This window comes from Zalophus californianus, chromosome 9 (genome assembly GCF_009762305.2).
Source record: "Zalophus californianus isolate mZalCal1 chromosome 9, mZalCal1.pri.v2, whole genome shotgun sequence".
Lineage (NCBI taxonomy): Eukaryota > Metazoa > Chordata > Mammalia > Carnivora > Otariidae > Zalophus > Zalophus californianus.
This window is the reverse complement of record NC_045603.1, coordinates 80,661,058-80,681,178: the sequence shown is the minus strand read 5'-3', so window position 1 is coordinate 80,681,178 and position 20,121 is coordinate 80,661,058. Positions and strand designations below refer to the sequence as shown.

Genomic DNA, 20,121 nt, shown 5'->3' with positions numbered 1-20,121 from the left:
AATTTTTAAAAGGGAGAACAATAACAGAAAAGGATTTGGAAATTGCTACACTAATGTGCAGCAAAGAATTTTGAAGAAATATTTTCTGGCAATTTTTGTACCTTATTTACCTGTTCTTTGTAACCTAAGATATTTTTAATCCGTAAACCTCCAAATCTATTAAAAGTCAAAGGCATTAAATAGATTTCATTAACATGTGAAATGCCCAGTTTTCTTTACCCTTCTATAATTATTTAAAAGAGGGTTAGTAATGAGAATATCAACTGAGAAATTCTGTTGATGTTTGAAATGCCTGGGGTGCCAACATAATTAAACAGCATATGTACACACTGGCCCTGTTCCAAAACCAGTGATTACGTGTCTAACATTAATCCCGTGCCTCTACAAAAGCTGTTAGAGTAAACATCTGGGATCTTTTACTACCTAAACTAAAATATTACATAATCAGTTAAAGGAGCTTCTTACCCACAGATGTACTACAGTGAGCAATTTATGCGTGTGATTTATTTTAAAGCGCATATGGGTTAGGAACTAAATACATATATCAGATACTCCAGCCATCCTTGAACTGTGAGTTTTCCTCTAAGGCAAAAAGTAAGGACAGTGCTGTGCTCATTTTGGCAGCACATATACTAAAAAAAAAAAAAAGACAGTGTAAATGTTGCTGAATAGTTCAGTTTGACCCCAGACACTATGATTAGACTTAGGATCAGTTGGAGATCCAATTCTTACCAGTATTGTGTGGCTCAGCTCTCAAGCCATTACAGAATTTGTTGGAGCTCCTTTGATCAAAAGAATTTGATATCTGCTCATGTAAATATTGAAGCTCTAGGGGCACCTGGGTGGCTCAGTCGGTTAAGCTACTGCCTTCAGCTCAGGTCATGATCCTGGAGTCCTGCGATCGAGTCCCCGCATTGGGCTCCCTGCTCAGCAGGGAGTCTGCTTCTCCCTCTGACCCTCTCATGCTCTCTCTATCTCATTCTCTCTCTCAAATAAATAAAATCTTTAAAAAAAATTGAAGCTCTAAGTAAAACGTGTGATCTTTCAGGTCAGAACAGAAATACCAAATTGTTTACAGCATTTTTTTGCTTTTGCAATAAAAAATTACATGAATAGTGAACTTTTCCATATCTTTTTAAATTTTTCCACTATATTGCTTTTTTTTAAGATTTATTTATTATTTGAGAGAGCAAGAATGAGAGAGAGTACATGAGAGGGGGGAGGGTCAGAGGGAGAGGCAGGCTCCCTGCTCAGCAAGGAGCCCAATGTGGGACTCGATCCCAGGACTCCCAAGATCATGACCTGAGCCGGAGGCAGACACTTAACCGACTGAGCCACCCAGGCGCCCCACCACCATATTGCTTCTTCATGCTTGGTACTCTCTCACTCTTTCATCCTAAAGCACATTGAAATTTTCAAGAGTAAAATGATTTATCTGTAAAAATGACATTAATATAGTTAATTATCCAAGGTTTCTGTTTTAGAAAATTAACATGAAAGGCTATTTTTTTAAGATTTTATTTATTTATTTATTTATTAGAGAGAGAGAGAGAGAGAGAGTGCATGAGTAGGCAGAGCTGCAGACAGAGGGAGAGGGAGAGGGAGAAGCAGGCTCCCCACTGAGCAGAGAGCCCAATGCAGGGCTCCATCCTAGGATCCCGGGATCATGACCCAAGCCAAAGGCAGGTGCTTAACCAACTGAGCCACCCAGGTGCCCCCATGAAAGGCTGTTTATTGTTGTTGTTGTTGTTTTTATGACAGATGTAAGATGAAACTGAAGAAAATAATCTTCATAGAAAGAAATAAAGGGCCATGTATTTTTTTTTAAGTGTATTTCTTTGTGGAGGTGAAAACTGTTTTCTTTGTATTTAATATGCAAATCTGCCTGGTCCCTGTGGGGTTTCCCACCCTCTGGGTAAAGATTAAGAGCAAGGACTGGAGTCAGACTCAGTTCAAATCCCTGCTCTGTGTTGTACTAGCCTGTATTGTATCTAGTTAACCTTTGAAAGCATCTACATCCTCATTTGTAAAATGGGGATGATGATACATTTTCTCAGTGGGTTGAGTTAGTATATGTGCCTGGCATAGAGGAAGCTCTTGGCATCTGCTGGTGTGCCTTTCCCACCACCATCTCATCAAACAGAAACCAGCTGATAATTGGGGTGGGCCTGGTCAAGTGGGTAGGAAGGAGGAGGATGTTTAGAAAACAGTACCCAGTGGGGCAGAGAGACATGGCTACCTCACGAGGGGAAGTGTAGTTGAGGAGGGGCTGGAATGAGGTGGACAATGGTAGGAACTTTATCCTGAAGTCAGTGAGGAACGTTCATGGATTTAAGCAGGAGAGGCCCAGATATATACTACTAGTGAGTGCATAAATGAATGGGGGAAATGAACTGAGTTGCTTTGGGATGGATTTGAGCTGAGGGAAGAAGCTAAAATGAAAAGGTTGTCATGATACCTGCTGTTTAGACTGAGTTTGAGCCCTTATGGTTAGAGGAATGAGGTTATGGATGGTCATGGGTTTCTTCAAAAAGAAGTCTTAAGTGTATGTATAAGTTCCAGCCCAGATAATAATTATTCTTAGCCAGCTGTGAGGATAGGGACTGTCATTAGACCATACAACTTAATTACACAGGAGTAAAACTAGCTAGACAGTAATGCCCACAGAAGAAGGGTCAGTGCCTTGGTACAGCCTTACCTTTATTAACCTTACCTCTAGGAGTTAATTTTTACCAATAGTATTGGACATTTGGGAAAATGCCCATTAGAGTTTATAGGGAAATACTGACGTAATCTTCATAAATCTCAAAAATAGGATACGGTTCATAGCAACTAATGCACATAGAAATTAAAACTGAAGTATTGCAATAAAAAGAAAATATCCAAGGTAAAAGAAATTTGCAACAAACTAATTGGAAGAACCCTACAGCTTGTGAATCTGAGGTATGGTACTTTTTTGTTAGATGGGCTTTAAAACAATTAAGAATTAATATCACAGATTTTAATAGATGATGTGGAAAAGATACAATAAATAATTTGGACCTTATCCCACCCTTGTTTGGTTTTTCTCCCTCTTCAGCCCTGGATTTTAGAAGAAAGTCAGAAGCAGGAAGTTTTACAGTGTTCCCTAACTTGAAATATGGACAGTAAATGCTAGAGGGTAAGGACTAAGAGTTACTTAGGCTGTCAGAAAAAAATTGTTTTTTTTCTAAGAAGTTTATTTGTTTGATCATTTCCACTTTTAAAAAAAAGAGTTTTAATTTCAGAGCAGTTAAGAGTGCTAAAAATCCTAGATAGGGCATGGCGGTACATCATCCTAACCCTGTGAACTCAAGGATTTCGATGTATTTTCTCTCATCCCCCTACCCTGACCATTGCTGTGACTATCCCAGTGGACCACTGTGTTCACGAAAGATGTGTGTCCTGTCCCTCAAGCACTGGAACTGTAAAACAAATCCCTGACCTAGATGATCTGTAGATCCCTTCAAGGGCTATGGGTCTGTATCTTTTCAAGTGCATGCAACTGCTACTAAAGAAGTACTATGAAGATGGGAGACTATCCTAAAACAAAAAGGAGAGAAGCAGTTGAGCCTGGTGATATAGCATCTATATTTCAGTGGGTTACGAACATAGCTCTAAAGTGCAGCAAACTAAACAGACCAGTCATGAGATATAGAATTCAATGTAGCCTAGCACTGTTTTCCTCAGAATTTGTTAAATTACCTCCTTTTAATAGGCGGCAAAGAGAAATAAGAAGGAAACAAAGATAGGAAGCCATTTCATCCTCTCAAATTAAACAATATCAGTGATAAAATACTCTTCCTTCACTTCACCTCAGTGGATCACTGCCAATGCCCACCTCTTACCCTCTTTGATCTATAGATCCCTCCAAGGGCTCTTACAAAAGTGAACTCTTTACAAATAAATTTAAAATTTCATGTTATTTTATGTAGTTTTTGTGTTTTGTACTTTTTGGAGGTATTTTTAGAAATAGGGTAGAGATTAACATATTTTACTACCAGTATCCCATTTTATTCTCTTTTGTCAAAATTTCCATCCTGTTTTTAAAAATTTTATGACCAAATTGTATTTTATTTGTAATTTTATTTGTTTTTATTAGACATTTAGGACTGAAAATTTTATTAGACGTCTAACACTTTTAGTTTATTCAGATTAGCACTTGAAATAACAAGCTTAACATAGTAAATTTAAGTAACTCTTTTCAAAAGCAAATATATTTCATAGCATGGACAGCCTTTTTATGGCTGATGGACGGCCATGACTACTTTAGTGGGCCCTTCTATATGGGGGGGTGCACACCATTTTTGTGTACACATACACAAACACATGAATAGGGTACAGGGATAAGAGCTTCAGAGGAGTGGCAGCGTGCTGAAACCAAGAGCTGTCCCTAAAGGTCACCACAACATACTTGTTTCCCAAGAGTCAGAGTCTAAAGGAAGATAATGCCCCACCAGCCTGAGTGTGAAACAATTTAAAGGTTTTGTTGTTGTTTTAAGAGAGAGAGAAAGGTAAGCAAATATGTATTAAACTCAATTCTGGGACTGAGCTTGAGTGCCTGTGACATGTGTATGCTTAAGATCTCACCTCCTTTTTAGTGTATTGTCCTTCTACCTTGTACATGCCTCCGCCATCGTTATCTGGATTTGGCACACAGGCTGTGCGTGGTATATATGCTTTGGGTGAACTAGTGCCGCCGTGATAAAATAGTTTGTTCTCTTCATAATGTTTTCTCTGCTGTTTTATACTTTTTTCTTAGAGTGAAGGTTTGTTTCAAGATGAAAGTCTCAAAGGAGAATATCCTCAGCCGCTTTAGAAATAGAACTGACTAGAAGTAAAAAAAAAAAAAAAATGCAGTAAAGACCACAAAGATAAATAAGCCAAAATACGTGGTTATGGTAGTTTCCTGAAAGTATTTTACCTTCTCAGTCATTTATGGGCGCCCCAGATCCTGCATACTTACTTATTTGTTTTTATACTTTGTGCTTAGAACCCCTGCTTCTGGGTCATGTTAGAAAGCCCAAAAATATAGAACTAGATATTCGGCTTTTAAGTATTTCTTCAGTGTATACCTTCATCATTGTTACCCAGGGCACATTAAAAAAAAAAAAAAAATTACTTGTATCACCTATTCTTTAACTCCCAAGATTAATTTGAGAAAATAATTCACAATGCTTTCTTTAAAATTCTTGTTTAAAAAAACCCCACTGTTTTAAAAGGGAACATATTTAATTTGCCTCGTTTCCAACCAGATATAATTAGTGCTTAGTGAAGCCTCAGTTCCCAGTGCACAAAACTAGGACATTGCTTTGTCTCTTGTTGGTTTTATTTAATTTGACTTTAGTGTCTTCACAATGAATTTATTGGCCTGATAAATTACTCCTTTGTTTTCAAAGACAAATCCTTCCTGTCACTCAGGTCTGTGTCAGTCCTTTCTGCTTAGAGCTTTGTGGAACAGTCACAGATGTTTATTCTTCCTACATAATTGTAGGACTTTTTCTTATTTTCCTAGAAAATGTTTATATTCTTCAAGTTTGTTTTTGAGTTATCTTTTTTTTTTTAACTATTCTAATGGCACTCACAATGTGAAGCATTAGAATCACAACTGGAAGGGATATCATGGGTGTTCCTCATGATTGGGCAGGGAACTGATCCAAAGCTGTGAGTTTCTATGAAACTCCTCCACTCTTGAAATTTAACATACTGCTCGGGGCAGGCTCAGAAGAATTCTTAAGGTGACTTGCAAGCATCTCCAAAAGAATCCCCAGAAGAATTACTTTTGCTAAGTAGATACTAGGCAAACTCCATTCCTTGGTTTTGCTTAGGCAGGTGGAAGGTGTCGTCTTTGTTTATCTGCTCCTTATAGATCTCTTGTGATAAATCTGGGAGGCTGATAGGGGTGGGTCCTGGATGTTAGAGGACTGAAGATCAGAGACTTGAGTTCTTTACCTAACCCTTTAACCTTAACTCCTGAACCCTCTTGAACCCATCTGTTAGCCTCAGCTGTTGGTGTTTTGTTTTGTTTTTGGAAGTGGGAGTGTGATATCGTTATCACAAAATGATAGTGATAACTGCTTGGCTAACTTTATAAATTAACCCTTGTCAATACATCGTGTATTTAAAATTAAATCATTATTTCATTTTCTTGACTTTGATTGGATCTCCACAAATTTAAGTATTAGATTCATTTGAACAGTCGCTTTTTTGTTTTGATTTTAATATTTTAATGTTTGATTTTAATATTCTTGATGTTTTTGGTTTTTGTAGTTGTTACTGAATCATAACTTTAAATATATAGTGTTCTTGATTTTTTAAAAAAGGAGATTAGGACACTGTTTATCTCCTTAACATAGAATTTCTGGTTCAGTAGCTAAGCACAAATAATTGGTTCCTTGATTTGAATTTTAAAAATTAACAACTTCATTCTCTTAGTCATTCTGCCACTTCTGAGTAAATTTTGAGCAGTGGAAAACCTTCCAGAAGGTTAAAGTTATGCTTCTACTAGTGTTTCAGTGAACTGATTATAGATAGATACTCTTGACTGTAAAACTTGTATCCCATGCTACTGTGCTGAAACCTCCTAAATGCCCCTCTTCATTCCCTTCCCCCCTTCCCCCCAACCTTCTCAGCTTTTTTTTTTTTTAAGATTTTATTTATTTATTTGAGAGAGAGAGAATGAGAGATAGAGAGCATGAGAGGGAAGAGGGTCAGAGGGAGAAGCAGACTCCCTGCTGAGCAAGGAGCCCGATGCGGGACTCGATCCCGGGACTCCAGGATCATGACCTGAGCCGAAGGCAATCGCTTAACCAACTGAGCCACCCAGGCGCCCCCTTCTCAGCTTTTAGATATTAAATCTACTAGCTTTTAAATAGTAAATTTGTTAGATCTTGAATGCTTGATTCCCATTTTATTATTAAGGTAACCGCTGACTCTATTTGGACTGAGACTTTTTATTGTTTTCTGAGCACTGAATATATTTATGCAGGATGAACATGAATTTAACATATTAATATTTTTATATATAGGTTTTATTCTCTGTGATTTGTTTTCATACTAAAATTTAATTATTTATTTATCTTTTCGCCTGAATATGTTGCTATCCATCACATTAAAACACAAGCCATGAGTTTTTTGAGATTCCTTCCATTAGTTTTAGTATATACGGCTTTTAGAGTATTTCATTGTTTAGTTTGTTTCTCAGAGGTCTCTACTCTTTTACTTCTTTGGGAGCTTAGTTGGCTTAATATCATTGTGGATTTGTGGAAATTTAGACTGTCAGAAATGCACTGATCTCCTGGCTTTAACATTGGATAGTTGTATAACTTGAACAGTTATTACTAATATAAAAAGCATGCACTTTGTTCACAAGATTAGCAGTTATAAAGGAAAGGAACTCTGATTTCTAGTTTAAATTATAGTTAAGGAAGCAGAGAGGGAGAGAGAAGGGTGTGTGTGTCTGGGCATGCACACACACGTATGTGTATAAATAGGCATACACATATACATACGTTAAAATACTAAATTGCAAGTCTAGATCAGTCTTACAATGGAAGCACAGGACAGCCTGATATAAATTTGTACAATAATGCTAAGGAGGGGCACTTGGGTGGCTCAGTCAGTTAAGCGTCTGCCTTCTGCCCAGGTTGTGATCTCAGAGTGCTGGTTTGAGCCCTGTGTCCGGCTCCCTGCCCAGCAGGGAGTCTGCTTCTCCCTCTCCCTCTGCCCTCACTTCCCCCCACTCATGTGCATACTCTCTCTCTTTCTGTCTCTCAAATAAATAAAATCTAAAAAAAGAAAAATTAAGGAGATACTATTTAAGGACATAGAGTATACTTGAGTGAGTTTTATAGCTTTATGTCACCTCTCTGATACTGTGATGTGTTGGATCTGTCTTCTCAGCTCCAGATGCAAATTTTTAATTTTGCTGAATAGCTCTACAGAAATATTGCTCTTACAAATACAAAATATTCAAGACTTATTAACTTCTTCTTTATGACAGAATCATTGAGAATATGAATTGCTAGTTATTGTAAATGTTTTGGAACTCTTAGGGTCTAATTTTAAAAATAAAATGAGGTACATGTTTATTTAATTTTTTTCTGAAATAATATACATACAAGTCAAAAAATGTTAGTTTATTTTTTCCCCACCTAAGTGAGCTAAACATAGCAATTTAAGAACTTGTTTACAGAGAAAACAACATATTTGAAGGAACAGTTTGGGAAAAGAGCATTATGTTGTGTTCACTCTGTGTATTCCCAAGCTTTGAAATGGAAGAGAATATTAGCCACAGGTCTCTCTGTGGGTCTCTTTGTCTTCATAATCTTAGATAAGTTATTTAGATAGGTAATTTATAAACCAGAATCTGAAAATGGCTTGAGAAGTCTGTGCTGTTTATTTTATCAATTCCTTTGTTATGATTTCATTAAATTCCTTACATTCTTTTTATTAAAACTCTCTGAGTGTGTAGGGTGGAGCATGTCTTTCTTTTTAACTGGTGACATTTGGCCTATTTTGATTAATTTGTTTTTAGGGAGGGAAGAGCTTTGCTTAAAGTGATAAGGTGTTAAAGAGCCCTGTCAGCAGAATTTTATACTGCACTGATTTTTTTTTCATTTCTAAACATTAGACATTATTTTTGCAGTTATTTTTCTATCTACTCTTTCATAAGTATGATTTACTTGCACTGAGCATTTAAAATGAATATCCATAAAATTATTTCAGTTAAATATTTGATTTAAGATCATGTGGAAGCTATAAATTGTAGATTAAAACAGTAGTATTCCTTTTGTAGGCATTGCCTTGGGATATACAATATTTAAGAATTTTACAGTGCAGGGGCACCTGGGTGGCCCAGTCGTTAAGTATCTGCCTTCTGCTCAGGTCATGATCCCAGGCTCCTGAGATTGAGCCCCGCATTGGGCTCCCTGCTTGGCGGGAAGCCTGCTTCTCCCTCTCCCTCTGCTTGTGTTCCCTCTCTCGCTGTGTCTCTCTCTGTCAAATAAATAAATTAAAAAAAAAAAAGAATTTTACAGTGCAGGGGAGCCTGGGTGGCTCAGTCAGTTAAGCGTCTGCCTTCGGCTCAGCTCGTGATCTCAGGGTCCTGGGATCGAGTCCCGCATCGGGCTCCTTGCTCCGCGGGGAGCCTGCTTCTCCCTCTGTCTGCCGTTCCCCCTGCTTGTGCGCTCTCTCTCTCTCTCTCTCTCTCTCTGACAAATAAATAAAATCTTTAAAAAAAGAATGTTACAGTACAGTATAATATTCACAGTAGCATCATTAATGGTAAGATTTACCATTTATTCCAAGAGTTTAAATCAGGGCTTGCCTGGGCTTAAAATACCTCAATGTCTATTTTGTCATCCAGAGGTGATTAGTACTGTGCTTTTTTTTCCCCCCAGGTAAATGTAAACTGTCAGTTTCTGTCCTGTACAGTTAGGACCTGTGTTACCCAGCAAACACACATGGTGTGCCCACTATGTATCAGCCACTGTGCTGAAGGGTTCAAGAGGTAGTACAGGAATCAGAAGAGCAAGCAGATAAAGCTCTGTGAGAGTTGCCATGATAAAACAAAAACATTATGCTTTTTGAAGAACAGAGAGTGGCCACCTTCAGATCAGAAGAGGAGCCAAGAGATTGGGGGAAAGATGCCTAGAAGGAGGCAGGAGTCAGGAAAGTATTTTCCAAGGAGGAAGAATAGCTTATACGGGGCAAAGATGCCAGAGAGAATGACGTATTCAATGAACCGCAGTGTCTTAGCATAATGGTAGAGGGCAATTGGGAGAGTTGCAAGAGGATCAAGAAGGATTACATCAGTGTCCTGTGAGGAGCTTGGATTTTATAGATTTTTCAGATTTTTTTGGATCCGAAGGCAGTAGAGAGCCTTTGGAAGATTCTGAGCAGGGGTGTGGGATCAAATTTGTATTTAAGAAAGATTTCTCTAGCAGTAATGTACCAAATGGACATGCAAGGGAAGAGGTAGGATAGGAAGGAAGAGGGGTCAGCTGGAAGGCAGCCGCGGAATGCAGTACAAGTGTTCAAAGCAGCATTTGTAATAGCCAAAAACTGAAAACAACCCTAGTGTCTATCAACCCTAGGCAAATGAACAAATTGGGGTTTATTTATAAAATGGAAATCTCGACTGCAGTGAGAAAGAATGAGCTACTGCTATGCACAGCAGCATGGATGAAGCTCAGCAAACATACTGGTGCACCAACAAAACCAGACACCACTTCCTATGATGCAGTTCATTTATACAAAATTCAAAACCAGGTGAAACTAGTCTGTGATGATGGAGGTCAGAATAATGGTTGTCTGTTAGGAAGGGCTCAGGATGAGGCGAGGGGTTCTTTTTGGTCTTAAAAAGTCATTAGATGTGTTTGCTTTGTGAAAATTTGTCAGACTTAAAATTTCTGAAATGTTACATTTCAATTAAATGTTTCTCTAAAAATCCATTTTTCTTAACTGCTAAGCAGGGCCACTATTTCATTCCCTTTCCCTAGAAAGCCCCTTTCTATCTAAATAGTGACAGTTATTATCTTGTGGATCCTTTGCTCCCACTTTGCAACTCGTTGAGGCAAGGGGTAGGTTTTGGCGATCACTGGAGTAATCCTTGGCCTGTTTTTTGACCCATTTCGTTCAATGGGGTGATAGTTCTACAAGTGTCTTTGCCAAGATAACTGCTGGATTAGCAGTGCTTGCTTGAGCTTTGCTTTTTACTCTGAAAATGTAGGGCTTGTTGAGATGTAAACACATTGTGGAAATCAGATATACTAATGAAACATAAGTAAATGTATTTAAACATAACAAAGACTAAGGGGTTTTTTTCCCCCGAAGCAAGCAGTTTAATTTGGAAAGTATATTGGGATTTTTAAGTTAATTGCTTTAGTTGCTGTGCCTTACAGTTGCGCCATTTATATTTATTCATGTGCTCTAGGTTAAAGCTTTCCTCATTCAGTCTGTCTACTGACTGACAGGTTGTAGCCACCTTCACCCGGCTCCGCTAGTTCACAGTAAAGGGCAGGGACTCAGCCGAAGCCCAGTTCTTTAAATAGAATATTGTCAAGTAGAATACCCCTTCAGTCAGCATCACTGGTAATATTTACAATAAGTACCATGCCTTTTGCCCTGAAGTGTCACAGCACACATCTCAAACTTAGCATCTGTCTTCTCCAGTAATACTGAATGCCCACAAAACAGTGCAACACTTCCTAGGTTATTTGAAGTCCAAAACTTCCCCCAACTAAATGCAGAGCGGCACTTAGTATCTCTTTAAAGAGAATGGCATCTAAAGATAATATGAGGAATAAAGTGTGGCAGTTTGGAATAATAGCATTATGTGTTACATTACACTGAATAATTAACCTCTCTATTAAAATTCTACAATGGAAAATACCTAGTACTTGAAAAAATCACCAAAAGATGCACCTATTTTTGCATATTATCTAGGGATTTAATTATTTAACTTAGATTTTTCTTCAAGAAATAAAAAGAATTAGCAAAATTCTTCTTGATTCTTAAAGATTACGGGAAAACTGGCTTTTCACATTGTTCATACTTTTTAATTTTCTTTGAATCGAAGTAATCCTACTTTAATAAAGATTCTTAGGGATCATGCATGTTTAGCTTGCCAAATATAATATCTGGCTTCCATACTCTTAAAGCATTTAGTACTTTACCAACTGAGTAAGTATAGTAATGAAATTTTGGGAAATATTTGAACTGTTCCACGTTATATACTATATTATTCAAATCTTAAAATTGAAGTTAGTACAAGTTTTATAGTGTGGCAACTACTTTGACCCAGGAATCAGGCACTCACATTTTCTTTAACTGTATGTATTAATTTCAGTAGCATTTTCTCCCAAAATTCTTTTGTCTTTCAAATGTTTACTAATTTAGCTTAGAAATACTAATTTCCTATGCCTTCAGAGGAACATGTTTTGACATACAAAGTTTGGCTATTTAAAGTTACCATTGTAACCGTAAGTCAAAATGTTGTTTTGTTGAAAAGTTTACACTTATTTCATTGTAAATATAAAAATGGACTTCTTTGTCAGAATTGATAGGCTCAGTATTTATAAAAATATGAATGAGAAGTCTGTAGTGATCTTGGCTTCATGAATAAAAAATAAATTTATGTTTATCCACTATGAAGTAAAACAGCAGGTTTCATCACAGAATGTCATAAATACTAAATTCAGGAAATAGATTCATTATACCTCAATGATGACCATAAGGCCACAACACAATTTGCTGTCACTCAAATGGACAACAATCATTCATGAAATAGCCTGTATCCAATGTGGAGAAGAAGATGATTCTGCCCTGCAGATACTTTGTTCTAGTGGAAAGAACTTGGGCTTTGGGGGTCTGATAACATTTGAATTTAGACCCCAGCTCGATTCCTGCTTCATTGAGACAAGGGAGAGGGGGGAGGAGCAGTTTCCAGCAGGAATTTCAGGGATCATGTATTCCTTACTAAGTCTGATATGATTATTGAACATCAGCTCCTTGCTTCTTCTCAGCTCTGTGGCAGTAATTAGGCTAACTATATCATTCAGCTTCATAGTATTGGAATTTCTACATCCTGTGGTCACATCTACTTGATTACTTTCTCTCCTGAGCCAGGACTGGTGATTACAAAGTCCTGGCAAACTTTACTAATAACTTTATTTCATAAATATAAGTAACTTTTTAGTAGTTCCTATGAGCATTATCAGATTTGGATCTGCCACTTGCCGGCTGAGTGACTCTGGACGAATTACTAATTTCTCTATACCTCCATTTCCTCATTTGTATCAAAATTATTCATATCACATAGAAATATAGATGGCTATTGAATGGATTAAATATAGTAGTTAACTTTTCATCTATCACAAAGTAAGAGTTCAGTCTATATTAGCTATTTATTCTTGTTGTTATGCAAGTAACAAAGATGTGTTTTTATTTGAAGGGTTGGTTTACAATGAAAATACCAAAGTGCATCTGCTCAGGGAGAAATATCAAATATCTGTTTGCACTTACATCTATCATTTAAAATGTAACCAAGTGTTCAGTAATTTTTTTTAAAGTACATTGTAACATTGCTCCCTGCCAGTTTTCTAATGATTATGAATGAGAACCTTAAAATAGCACATATAGTAAAAGGCACAAATTTACTTGAGGCCAGAGTTCAGGGTTTTTTTGCATTAAGACTTTGAGAATGTGATCCTTCATGCCAGGCCTTAGAGCTCTAACAGGAGTTAAGCTATCACAGATCTTGTCACTATACACATGCCTCCAACTATCTCTAAAGGGCCACAAAGTAGACTGGGACCTTAACAGAAGATATAAGTGCAAAACAGATGGCTTTTTATATTCCTTTTTTATAATACTGCAGCAAGAAATAGAACCCACTGGTATATTATTTTTATATTTCTTAAGAGATTTTGTATTAGTAAAACTAAATTTTAAGGTCCCCCACTGTTCCACCTTCCATAAACATGTAACAGAATTAGCAAGAACAGCAACACATAGTTTTTTCATACTCCTACTTTAATATCAGTGGTAACGCCCATTTTATGGCCTATTTTAACTAGAATTCTTTATAGGAACAACTCCTTCAACATCTTCTATACTGGGCAGTTAATTTATTTCAGTATATGTAAATATATTTAATATCCATTTTCAGAATAATCTGATATTATTCCAAATATTGGCTAACATCTATCCATGTGATCTTGATCAAATGATGTAAACTGGCCAGGCCTCAATCTTCTGTATTCAGTAAAATGATTATACTGGTTGGTGACCAGTGAGTTGCTAGCTCTGAAAGGCAAGATATCTTATCCATTTGGTTTTGGTGAACTTTATGAAATGATTGACCTTTACCTAGAGAGAAAATACCACCATGTGCCCGTCCCTCTCCAGTTTCTCCAGTGCAAGGAATCCACAGCTTCCTTGTTAAAACTTTTGCCAGATAGAGCCAAGTGTATTTTGGGGTGTTGTTGGTTGGCTTGTGACTTGGGAAGAAGAATATGGTAAGGATGGAATGGTAGAAAGGAAGGAGTAAAAGAAGAGGCATGTGCTGGGATCTTACTGGCACTTGTGTAGAAGTTAAAGTTGACTCAGGGCTACTACCACTAGAGAGACTGTGACCACCAGGAACTGGCTTACAGTGATGGCTGTTTCTGTGTGTTGGCCTTCATTCATTTCCATCACTTTTATGACATCCCTTCATACCTACCAAGTGGCCATCGTCTCATGCCACCATGGCTCCCTGGCCCCTCTGTATCTTCTCCTGTGCTTCTTTTCACAGTATGATGTTCCAGGTTAAATTCCCAGTCAGAACACTTGATCCAGTAATGTCCTGTCAACCAGAAGTCAAAGAGGAATTCAGTCTAGTAAACATGGCCTTGTGTATCCATAGGATATTAGAATGACTGTACAAATGGTAACCATTTTGAGGGGAATAGGCAAGAAATTACTTTCTGGTAGTGTCAGTATATTAGACTGGTAGAAGGAATTATTTTGAAGCAGAGTTTGCTATTGAGACTAGCCTTGGTTGCTGGAAACACATCTCTTCATTTTCTAAAATGGGCAGTTGTAAAGATTTTGCTTCCTCTTAAAATTATATTTATTACATAGAAATCCTGTGTTCCTGCTCGGAGCTTTAATTAACAGATGAAAGTTTACCCAAATTTTTAGTTCAGAAATCAGTTTGGTGAAGTACTGTATTCCCAAAAGATTCTTGATACTGTTTTGTGAGCATTTGGTTAACACCTCTGTGTATAGGAGAAGTTTCCATTTCAAAGTCACAGATATGGGTTTAACATTATATATGATTTAGAAAAATACTATCCTCAATAAGCTATCTGAAGGTGGGCTTAGAATAAGAAACTCAACTGAAGGCAATGGCTCTTATAGCACCAAATTTGATATTAAATAAAAAACTAAAGTTACTAGCTATATCCATTTTAAAAGTTTACTTTTTTAAGGAGAGAAAGGTAGTTCAGCAGGATCAGTATTTTTTATACCAGTAACTTTAACTTGATTTGTATCATGTTTATACCAGATGTAATTGAAATTTCTTAATATGGATGCTAGTCCCAGTTATCATTTATAATCTTGATTTAAAAACTTTGAGAATGTTGGCTGCTCTTAAGGTACATGGTGTAATAACCTAAAATGTCTTTATTTTTAGATACTCTTATTAAAATAGTAATAGTAGTTCTGAAATTTTGCTTTTATATTGATTTTTCCTATAATAAAGAAATTTCTAATTTTTGAAAGTTATAATTTTTATTTCCATACACAGAACTAACTTTTGTTGAATCCATATTTTGTTCCAAACCCTGCACTAAGTACATTTTAAAAAGACATTTCATTTCTCGCAAATGCCTCTTGGAAAGTTACACATCTTGACTTAAGTCACACAGTAAGTAATAGACTCAGGATTTGAACCTTGGTATATTCTGTTTCCACTAATCAGTGTTACCTTGAAAAAAATGGCTTTTTCCAAAAAGTAGTTTTTAATGGTGTGAACTTAAAATATCAGAAATCTCTAAGAAGCTTTGGTTTGTATTTAAGGCAAGAGTTAAAAATTATCACAAATATGCAGACATATTTATTTTAGAATCTGTAAAAATAAATCTGGGTGTAATTTTCAAAAACTGGAGGAATAATTTGTTAGTGCTGAAAGATGAACATGATCATGAGACACTCATTTTGCTGACATGTGCAGTTATTTATCATAGGTTCTCTGAATTAAAACTATAGTTTAACAGGATTTAGTTGGTTTACTCTTTTCTTTCTCCTAGAACAGAAAATTTGTACATGTTGTCTGATCATTGTTTATTGATAAAAATAAATTTTCAAGTGATGGTAGATGAGATTTCTTAATGTAGCTTGGAACATTTTAAGAACATTTATTTGGGTCAATTGAATCCTTTTAGAGAAGTCTGCAGTACTTACTCATGCTATAATTTCTTTCCTTATCCCAATTTGGAATATATGTCCCTAAATTCCTAGGTTTGTGACCTTATTTAAACTGAGACTCACTTTTCTCATATTTAAAATGAGGCTAATGATACCTAACTCACTGAATTGTATCATGAGGAATAAGTTGGACACAATACACCATGCTTAGCAGATAGTAAGTACTCATGCCATTCGTCACCATAATTGCAGAATGGTCACTTGAACATGTTAAATTTGGGAAATGTTAAATCACTGCATGTGTTTGAATGCTGTGACCTAAGGATGATGAATAGTAGAGGAAAGAGCATGGGTTTACTGGATTTAATAATTGATATGCAAATCTTCCTTAACATTGTGAACTTTTAAAAACATACTATCAAAGCAAAAATCCTATGACTTAAGACAGTTCTCGAAAAAGAAAAATACAAAACCCATCTTTAGAAGACGTTGCTTAATCGTGACAGTTAAGACTTCATATAAGAGAAAGAGAAAAGCTATAAACTTTCTCATTTGTTCTGTATTGTCCCTGCAAGTACAGCTTTACACAGTGTATCTATCACCACTCCTGGGTGTTTCAAAATACATTAAAGGGCTAGCAGAAGTCTCATGTTATATACAGGGTATCTTCAGAAGTTGGTTATTTGTATCCTGTAGTTCAACGGGGTATTTTATAGGTGTTGTGCCTCTTTTCCACTGTCTCGCCCTCCCTGCTAAGTCACTGAGTACTAGTTTAACAGAGTTTAACCAGTTTCTCAGCTGTGGAGTATCTTGCTGCACATGGTCTCCCAAAGACAATGTGTTTTGAAGTGTTTCCCAAAATTGTTAGACTGGGGAGCCTTATTTCCGTGGTGCATGTCATAGAACTGTTGTTTTCAATATCTCGTTTGGGGAGGCTTTTATTGATATCGCTGGAGTCCTCTTCCTTAGTGCCCACTGTTTAACGTTGTGTACCTTTTACGACAACCTATTTTCTGTGACACCATTTGCAGAACCGCAAAATAATGGGTTTGCTACAAGCAACTGAACATTTAACTGGGTTTCCAAAATACAAAACCAGAGTGTTGTAAACATGCGTCACCTGAACACTGCTGTTTAGGAGCAAGTAACCTATGACTGGCATCTGAGGCAGTTTTCCAGAAACTGTTACTTGTACCTACCAAAATCTGTTTTCTTACCCACTTTTTCCTTCCTAATGTGTTTTCACTCTCTCCTTCTCTTATTGTGCTTCATCCTGTCATGTTCTCCAGGTGGTTTTTGTTGTTGTTATTTGTTTTTATCTTTGGTTACTTTTCCATCTCCCACAGGCAAGAAGTACCCATTTTTTTTCCTTACCTCAGTAACCATTTGAACATTAAAAGGTTAATACTTTTTTAGTTCATAACAGTTGTTCTCCATAACTTCACTTAATTCTCACATCAAATTAGTTTTAGAATGAGGTAATCTAAACTCCCTTTAGTTTTTATTCTTTAAAGGATTTATTTATTTGAGAGAGAGTGCACATTTGCAAGCAGGGGGAGGGGCAGAGGAAGAGGGGAAAGCAGACTCCCCGCTGAGCACAGAGCCCAACACAGACCTCAATCCCATGACCCTGAGATCATGACCTGAGCAAAACCAAGAGTCGATCGCCCAACCGACTGAGCCACCTAGGCACCCCTAGATTTTATTTTTTAACTAGTTTTCTGTACAAAAGAGAATTTGGGTTGGGTATCTGATTATTAGTTCTAATAAGTACTGTTCAGAATACACAGTGTTCATTGTGCAGAATCTCTGTATGATGCCAAAAGAACTAGTGGCTAGCATCAGTGTTTTTTTAATTAAAGTAGCTAGCTTGATTGTGAAGATTTTATTATAACACATTTTATCTGTATGCTGTTTCTGTAAAGAATGCTTTAATATGCAATAACCACAGATATTGAACAAAACTGGACATGAAAGAAGTGTAAAAATTGGCAATAAGCCACCTGTATGCTTGTGTCTAGTGTCCAGGGAGTAATGCAGTTTGCTTAGTAGCTTGATGGTAGCCATCACAAGGAAGTTATACCATTTTAAAGTAGGCAGTCAATTCTTGTTATTTGTGAGAACCTTTGGTCACAATAGTTTCATCAGCTGATCAGTATATCACCTTGTTTTATGTGTTTTTCTGTCGAAAGATGCCTTATGTGACGTATATTATTGATTCATTGCCATTAAACTCACAGCCAATAGCGCTCTAACTCGTACCTGAACAAGACTTACCTAACAACACGTACTTTTTTCCATAAGTCACATCCTTCTTGTACTTTAGGAACACTAGATGGTGTCAGTACTATGCTTGGGAGACATTTTCAACAGTGAAATCACCAACAAAAACTACAAAAATGCCAAAACATGGCACTAAATACACTGAAAAAAGATAACTTGTCGGCAGTATGAAACATGAAAGAAGGCAGAGTATTGCTTCGTTACAACCTCAGCTGGGAATGTGTAGGTCAGGCAACTCAAATTTTTCACTGCTATATACATGTCTTTGAATGACTCTGAAAGTGCCATAAAGATTGATTTTGGGGTTATAAATAAATTTTAGTGAGTGGGTGACTTCACAAATAAGGAACCCACGAATAATGAGGATTGACTAAAATTGTTTTATTAAAGCACTGTTCTTGGGGGAATATGTCTCCACAAATGCAGATGCTTAATTCCAATAGGCTTTCAAGATAATAAATAGTTTTTAACTAAAGAACACTTGTTCCCAGTAGGATGTTACTGAATAAACCTAATTTTTCATTATAAAAATTAAAATAATAATGATTTGAATATAGAAACCTTATGGTAAAAACAATAAGAACTATAATATAATGCCCTTGCAATAGAACCTTACTTCGACCTACATCATTGTTTCCATGGAAAAATTTATTCCAAATTCCAACTGAGATGCCAAAGCCCTTTAGCTTCTTGAGTCCTTAGTTCCAGTGATGAGCAATCCACCATACGCACCTACAGTGTAGGACTTCCATTTTCCCTCTAGTCTAGTTCTGGGGCTGGGAGCAGAGCCATAGGAGTTGGACTCTGGACGATAGAACAGAAGGGAGTAGTAGGGGCTTCTACCGAGAAGACAGTTTCTTCAAATGACTTTCATGAATAACACCGTGATTTTTAGGGAAGCTAGGGGGATGATTGTTAGTACAGTCTCAAATTGACAGAAGCCATATTTTGAAAATAGTGGCTCTGCTAGAAATAAAATTTTGGACCATGTGGTTCATTGATCTATTTTTTTTTTTTTTAAGATTTTATTTATTTGACAGAGAGACAGAGAGAGAGAAATCACAAGTAGGCAGACAGGCGGGCAGAGGGAGAGGGAGAAGCAGGCTCCCTGCTGAGCACAGAGCCCAATTGTGGGGCTCTATCCCAGGACCCCGGGATCATGACCTGAGCTGAAGGCAGACGCTTAGCTGACTGAGCCACCCAGGCGCCCCTGATCTGATCTATTAAGGCATATTTTTTACTCTCCTTAAGGATTTAAGTTTGAAAGATAATATTCATGGTGTTAAAAGAAAAATGCAGATGCTGGTCTTCTGTGTGATGAGCTGTGGTAGGAAGTCTCTGATCAAGAGGATAAATACCCTCCAAGTTGATACCAACTAAGCAATATTATTTATGCTCAGTGTTTTCCCATAACATTATTATACTCTGTAATATTTAACAGATGTACTTGTGTTCTGTGTTCCTTTGTATTCACTTAATGGTTAAAAGTTTGAGGTGAAATAATGATAATTGAAGATAAGAAAATGTGATATACTAAAACCTTTATAGAACTTAAAAATGAACCTCATAAGTTTCTTTTAAATGACAGGTTTCTTTGGGGGGAGGAGGCCTTTAATGAGATCTGTCTTTCTTGCCAGGTTTCCCAAGTTTAAGATCTTTTAATGAAAAATAATGGACTAGGTATTAAATAGATTTTGATTCAGTTTAGATTTTTAAACTCAGCTGAGTTTTTTATTTAATAAAATAATTTAATTTTAATATATTAATTTAGTGCAATATATTAATGTTTGGCCATTTTTTAATCTTTTATTCCAAGAGGAATAATACATATTCTATTTTTAGTAAATAGAGCAGCTGACGGAGAAGGAGAAAGATCTTGTTTTAAGTCAGAATTCTTCTGTT

At 36.6% G+C, this 20,121-nt stretch overlaps 1 protein-coding gene across 6 annotated transcripts in view; it reads left to right on the top strand.

Annotated features, from left to right (window-relative positions):
• RASSF8 (Ras association domain family member 8) overlaps positions 1 to 20,121 on the top strand; it is a 125,212-nt gene that overhangs the window by 70,150 nt on the left and 34,941 nt on the right. Inside the window, exon 1 of one of the 6 annotated variants that reach the window (XM_027592042.2) lies at positions 18,885 to 18,958. The exons of the other annotated variants lie outside the window; for them this stretch is intronic. The gene's annotated coding sequence lies outside the window, so the exon portion shown is untranslated. Of the gene's footprint in view, positions 1 to 18,884; positions 18,959 to 20,121 lie in introns of those variants that run through there. 6 annotated transcript variants of the gene reach the window in all.